General features: G+C 51.1%; 1 pseudogene; it reads left to right on the forward strand.

The window, feature by feature from the left end:
* Positions 1-4,729: 4,729 nt before the first annotated feature.
* Positions 4,730-7,089, forward strand: LOC117090635 (annotated as a pseudogene).
* Positions 7,090-7,436: the final 347 nt, after the last annotated feature.

Genomic DNA, 7,436 nt, shown 5'->3' on the forward strand with positions numbered 1-7,436 from the left:
TTACCTAGGGACTGGCTGTCCTCCTGGTGCTTGAGTGTCCTCCTGGGGCCTGTAGTTCTCCTGGGGCCTGGGTGTATATCTGTGGCCTGATGTCCACCTTGGGATGGATGTCCACCTGGGGACAGATGTTCACTTGTGGTCTGAGTGTCCACCTGGTGTCTAATGTCTACCTGGGATCTGGTGTTTCTCTGAGGCCTTATATCCATCTGGGGCCTGGGCATCCATTTGAGGCCTGATGTCTACCTAAGACTTGGTGTTTAATTGGGGCACAGATTTCTTCCTGAAGCCTGATGTTCATCTGGAGCCTGAAGTTCACCTATGCCTGTTGTCTACCTGAGGCCTATGTGTCAACCTGGGGCCTGATGATCACCTTGAGTTCAGTGTTCACCTGGGGCCTGATGTCTGCCTGGAGTCTGGGTGTCCACATAAGGCCTGATGTTGGCTTGGAACTGAAGTATTTACCTAGGGCCTGGGTTTCTACTTAGAGCCTGACTTCTACCTGGTTCATTGTGTCAACCGGGGGCCTGATGTCCACTTAGGGCCTAGGTAAGCTCCTTAAGACTAAAGTCCACATGGGGGCTGAAATCCTCCCAGACCTTGTGTTACCCTAGGGCCTAGTGTCCACCTGGGGCCTGCCTGTGACCTGGTGACCCCCTGGGGTCAAGGTATCCACCTTGGGCCTGATGACCAATTGGGGCTTAAGGATCTACCTAGAAACTGGTGTCAACCTGGAACCTGATGTCCACTTAGGGTCTGGTGTACACATTGGGCCTGATGTCCACCTGGGCACGGGTGTACACTTTGGGCCCAGTGTGCCCCTGAAGCCTGAGTGTCAGGCTGGGTCTTGATGCACACCTTTAGTCAAGTGTTTAACTGGGGCCTGATGAAATACTGGGGCCTGATTTACACCTGTAGACTGGGTATCCACCTGGGGCCTGATGTCCACCTGCAGCCAGATGTCCACCTGGCACCAGATGTCTACCTGGAGTCTGGGTGTCCACCTTGAACATGATGTATTCCAAGAGACTAGGCATGCACATTAGGCCTGGAGTCCACCTGGTTCCTGATATCTACCTGAGGCTGGTATTGAACTGGGGCCTGTGTGTTCACTTGGAGCCCGATGTTCATTTGGAACCTGGTGTTCACTTCTGACGTGGGTATCCACCTGGATCCTGATGTTCAGCTGGGGAGTGGATATAGACCTGGGACCTGATGGCCACCTATGATATATGTAACCCAACTACCTGGGGCCTGGTGCTCACCTGGGGCCTGATATCCACCTGGTACCTGTGTGTCAATCTAGTGCCTGGTGTCCACTTGAGGACTAGGTAGACACCTGAGGCTTGGTGTTCACCTGGGGCCTGGTGTTCATCTTGTACTCAGTGTCCACCTGGACCCTGCATATCACCCTATGGCCTAGGTGGCCACTTGGAGCTTTATATGCACCTGGGGCTTGAGAGTTTCCTAGTATCTGATGGCTACTGGGGCCCAGGTGTACGTTGGGCCCATCCATGTTGGACATCAGGATCCAGGTGTACACCTAGGCTCCATGTGGACACCAGGCCAGGAGAACTCCAGCCCTTATCTGAACATCAGGTCCTAGGTGGATGCCCAGGCCCCATGTGTACATCAAGCCCCAGGTATACACTGGAATCCAGGCGAACACCAGCACTCAGTTGGATACACACACTCAAGGTGGACACCAGGCCCCAGGTGAATTCCTACACTCCAGGTGAACATCAGGTCTCAGGTGGACACCTGGACCCCAGGTAGATACTAGGCTCTAAATCCATACCAGGTCTCAGGTTGCCCTCAGGAACCATGTGGACATTAGTCATCAGGAGGTTACCTAGGCCCAAAGTGGACATCAGGCCCCATGTTGACACAAGAATTAGTTGGAAGTCAGGCCCCAGGTAGATACCCAGGTCCTAGGTAAATACTTAGGTCCCAAGATGACAGCAGGCCCTACGTGAACACACAGAACTCAGAGGACATCAGGCCTCAGGTGTACATCTGAGTTCATCTGGAATCTGGTGTTACAGGCCCCATGTAAACACCAGGCCTTAGGTAGATACCCAATCCCTAGGTGGATATCAGAGCTCAGATTGACACAAAGACCCCAGTAGACATGATGCACCAATGAATATCCAGACCCCAGGAAAATATCTAGGCCCCAAAATGACACCAGGGTCTATGTGGACACACAGGCCCCAGGTAGGAAACAGGCCCAAGGTGGACACTGGACTGGACATCAGGTCCTAGGTTGACAACCTTGCTTCAAGTTGACACCAGGCCCCAAATGAACAGCTGGACACTAGTCCCCTGGTGAATACGTAGGCTCAAGGTTGACATCAGGCTCCACGTGAACACAAGACCCCAGATAGACACTTATGCCCCTTATGCCCTAAGTGGACATCAAGCTTCAGGTGGTTCCCCAGTCCCAAGGTTAACATCAGGACACAGATGGGCACCAGTTATGAAGTGGATTCCTAGTCCTCAGGTGAATATCAGGCCCTAGGTGGATACCTGGCCCCAGGTGGATACCAGGATCCTGGTAGACCTCAGGTCCAAGAAGACACTAGAACCCAGGAGTACATTAGGCCACAGATTAACACCAAGGCACCAGATGAATACCAGGCCAACTTGTGGACATCAGGCCTAAGAAGTGTCCTTGGGTCCCAGATGGATATTAGGCCCCAGGTGAACATCCAGCACCCAGATGAACATCAAGCTTCAGGTAGACCTCATGCCCCAGGTGAACTCCAGGCTCCAGCTGAACATCAGGCCCCAGGTGGATGCCCAGGTTCCAGGTGCACATCTGACCACAGTTGGACATTCAACCCCAGGTGACCATCAGGCCATGAGTGAATACACGGTTTCCAGGTGGATATCAGGTCAAAGGTGAACATCAGTCCCCCAGTGGACATCAGGCCCAAGTGGACACTGAACTGGAGGTTTATATCAGGCCACATATTGACACCTAGTCCCAGGTGAACATCGGCCCCAGGTGGATACCCAGGCTCCCAGTGAATTTCAGACACCAGCTTGACATTCAGCCCCCGTTGGTCATTTGGTGCCGGGGTCCAGCCCTGGCGTGGCCAAGGTACCCAAAGGGGAGAGGCAAGGTGGCGAGAGACAATAAAGACACCAGACACAACATATAAGAGGACACAGACAAGACTGCAGCCCAGCAAAGGGCTGACAGCCCCGAATGATTTTTACTATAGGCTTATATAGTATTTTATAGAACAATTGTCAATCAGTAGAGCATCAGGTGATTACGTAATTATAAGTAAGTCATCATGATATTTTCAGAAGTTAATCAAGAACAGTTCTCTTCATGAAAGGACAGTTTGTTCTTCTTTCCTTGGTTACCTTTTTTGGAGAATCTTGATCTTCTTTTATGAAACTAGATAAGCAAGCCTTAATGGTTAACATAACAAAGTCTTATTTCAGACTTGGTGGCTCTTGCGGTTACAGGTGCTAAACAGGACTATTGAAGTAAACCTGTGTGGCTTTGAGGAAAAGGTTGCAGGGACAATACAGCAGCACAATTGTTTATAAGCTTTGAACTGACGCAGCAGTTTCTTAAAGTGTATAGAGTGCAAAGTTATATTTTAACATTGATTGTATAACTACGTACAACAATTTTCCTTTCTTTTGTTTAGGGCACCAAGTTTAACATCCTTGTCTTCTTTTTGTATTCCACAAACTCAAATCTTTTCATGGAATTAACCTTTTATTTATTTACACCATTCTTTCACTATATATATATAATCCCCTGAATATGAAATAAGATGGGAACTTTACCATGACAAATTGTGCATATAATTTCTGCCTTTAGGGGGATACCATATTTCCCTTTCTCTTATGTGTTCCCATCACATATCCCCACTGGCCATTAACCCATATTGAAGGGACAGGCCCAGGGCCAAATTTTCCGAGGGTAATGTGGTGAGATTTCTCTTCTATCTTTCCAGCTCATGGGTATTGCCTCGTTTTCCAGGATCTGGAGTGGGGGTGGGCAGTACTAATACCGAATGAGTAACACTCCCCAGACCTCACCGTGAATCCCCTCCAATAGTTGTCTGCATATATATGATCAACTGAATGCAAAGCAAAATAGCACAGATTATTCCAGCAATACAGAAGAGCCCATCAGCACCACCTGCTGCATAGGCCTTGGAAGTGGCCTTGCCAACATCCAGAGGGCTCTGAGCCTTGCTCAGGAGCAGCCTTATGCGATCAGGGTCCGGGCCGTCCCTCTCCTGCATGGCCTGCGCCAATTGGCTCATGTGAACTCAGACCCCAGGTGCACATGATGTCTCAACTGGACACCAACCCCTAGTTTGAAACCCAAGTCCCAGGTGGACACCAGGTCCAAGGCTGACACTCAAGCCCTAAGTGAACACCAAACTCTAGGTGAATAATTCAACCCATGTGGTCATTAGGACCCAGCTAGATACCAGTCCCCAGGTTAACACAAGGCCCCTGGTGGGCATCTAGGCACCAGCTGAACATCAGGCCCTATGTAAACACCCAGGTCTCGGTGAACACTGTGCCCCAGGTGGACATCAGGCCCTCGTTGGATACGGGGTCACAGTGGACTTCTAGCCCCTGGTAGACATCCACTCCCAGGTGGACATAACCGTTTCCATGGATAGACCATTCCCAGGTGGCCATCAGGCCTCAATAGGATGGCAGTCACCAGGTAGACATCAGGCCTCAGATGGACACCAAGTTCCCAGATGTACAGCAGGCCTCAGCTGAACCCCAGACTCATGTGGACATCAGGCCACAGGTAGACACCATGCCTTAGGTGATGTCCACCTAACTTCAAGTGGACATCAGACCCAAAGTGGACACCCAGTCCCCAGGTGGACAATCAGGCCCCAGGCACATATCAGGCCTCAAGTGGACACCAAGGCTCCAGGTTGGTATCCAGCTCCCAGGTGATCACTAGGCCCAGGAAGACACGAGGCCTTAGGTGAACAACAAGATGCAGTAGGTAATCAGGCCACAGCTAGATACAAGTCCCTGGTGAACATAAGGCCCCAGTGGGACATAGATCTAAGGCAGACATCAGGCCCCAGGTGAACATACAGAAACAAAGTGGAATTCACCCTGAGGGGAACATTCGGCCCCAGGTGCACATCAGGTCCCAGGTAAATACCCAGTCCCCAGGTGGACATCAGCCCGCAGGTCAACCACAGTCCTCAGGTTATCTGGTCCCCAGGGGGCTACCCAGTCTGCAGGGTAACATTAGGCCCGTGTAGGATCCCAGGCACCAAGTGGATTCCTAGGCCCCTGGTGAACATCAGGCACAGGTGTCCAAGAGGCCCTGGGGAAACATAACTGAGTACAGGTAAGGAGTTGACCTGTGGGGAGGGTGAGCAGTCAGCAGCCCAGTGGGGTCCTGAGTAGGTCTTCTGGAATGAAGAGGCTGAGGGGATGGAACCTTAAAGAAGCAACCTCACTTCCTTGGCGACAGACCCTGATGGCACTTAGAATTCTGGTAACCAGGCCAGGCACCGTGGCTCACACCTGTAATCCCAGCACTTTGGGAGGCCGAGGTGGGCAGATCATGAGGTCAGGAGTTCCAGACCAGCCTGACCAACATGGTAAAACCCCATCTCTACTAAAAATAAAAAAATAAAAAGATAACTAGCCGGGTGTGGTGGTACACACCTAGTGCTTGTAATCCCAGCTACTCAGGAGACTGAGGCAGGAGAATTAATTGAACCCAGGAGGCGGAGTTTGCAGTGACCCAAGATCGTGCCACTGCACTCCAGCCTGGGCAACAGAATGAGACTCTATTTCAAAAAAAAAAAAAAGAAGAAGAAGAAGAATTATTCTGGTAACTAGGCACACACATCCTAGGGTCAGCCCGTAGCCAGCTCACTTGGTGGGAGACGCTCAAGAGAACAAGATGTCCTCGTGCTACATCTCCACATCTCGAGGCTGCTGCTTCAGGAATGGTGGGAGTGAGAGCCTTTCTTTTCCAATGATGCCCATGTAGGCTCATCCCTCACCCCAGATGCCTCTGGCCATGTGGCATAAGGCCCCCCCAGGTACCTACCACAGGACAGGAGTCACCAGGTAGACAGCAGGTCCCAGATGGACACCAAGGCCCCAGATGGAGCTATCAGGCCAGGCCTCACCAGTGATCCCACCAGTGCCACATCTGCACATTGTCCTTGTCCAGCTGGAGCCTCTGGAACTCATTGAGACACAGGCACATGGCAAAGTCACCTGCAGTCTGGAAGACTTTCCAGGGTTGATGTTTTCAGGCTGAAATTCCTTTAAATTCAGTGAGGTTGTTTTCATGTTTAGAAATTCCAGTGGAAAGTGAGTGATACTGGTGACCTTTCCCCTTTTTCAGCTCCTGCTTCAGGTGCAGAAATACAGCTATTTCCAGTGCCAGCTGTTGAGCCAGTACCAGTACCAGGAAAAGGGCCCCTCCAGGGACAGTGCTGGAGCTAGAGGCAGCTCCAGAGCCCTCCTGCCCCTGCCATGGGACTGCCCAGGACCACCCCAGTGAGGAGCTGCCTGACTTCATGGCACCTGCTCTAGCTCTACCAGCCTCAGCTCTTGAGCTGAAAGTGTGGCTGGAGCTAGAGGTGACAGAGACGGGGTGACCAGCACAGCTCCAGCCAGCAGCTCCCTCACTGCTCCCAGTCCAGGGCTCAGTGGAAACCATGGAGGCAGAGACCAGGATGTGCAATCTGGGCTCCTCTGCCTCACCGGAGAGGGACTTCTCTCATTCAGCAGAGCAGCAGCCCAGCTGCTGAAGAGCCTGCTGCTACTGCTGCTGGGGGTGTTTGCCTGCCTGCAGGAGAGCAGAAAAAGGAGCCTGTAAGCAGTGGTGCCAGCAGGTCCTCCTGCTCCCAGAGGCGGCCTCCTCCTCTAGGCATGGAGGTTTGCCCTCAGCTGGGTCGTTTGCCTATAATGTGCCGCCCAGGATGGGCTCTTCTTGACAGGAGGACAGGGGGTGAGGAGACCAGGGAGCCTCTCCAAAGGAAGCTTTCCAACTCAGCAGCTACACCCCAGAATCTCCATGCCTCCACCTGCCCAAGGATTTATCCATAGCGCAACTATGAATTTCAAGTTTCTACAATAACATTGAAATAAAGTTTGACTTTTTCAAACTTCCATGACTTCTTTCACTCCCTAATACTGTAGATGGTGTTTTTGAGGTGATGTTGAAAACCTCTGCTAGTTGTGGGTTTTGTTGTGGTTTTTTGTGTGATTAAATTACCATCTGATCAAGTGATATTGAAAACCCTTCAGGTATGGCTTTTAGAAGACTTTGACCTACTTTTGCTTGTGTTGACTCTCCCTCCAGCTTTTTGCAAAGAGGGATCAAGTAGGTTCATTTCTCAGGCAGATCAATCACCGTTTGCCACCATAGTTTTAGCATCCATTTCCAAAATTTG

The sequence above is a fragment of the Trachypithecus francoisi genome, unplaced genomic scaffold (genome assembly GCF_009764315.1).
Source record: "Trachypithecus francoisi isolate TF-2019V2 unplaced genomic scaffold, Tfra_2.0 Contig01058, whole genome shotgun sequence".
NCBI lineage: Eukaryota > Metazoa > Chordata > Mammalia > Primates > Cercopithecidae > Trachypithecus > Trachypithecus francoisi.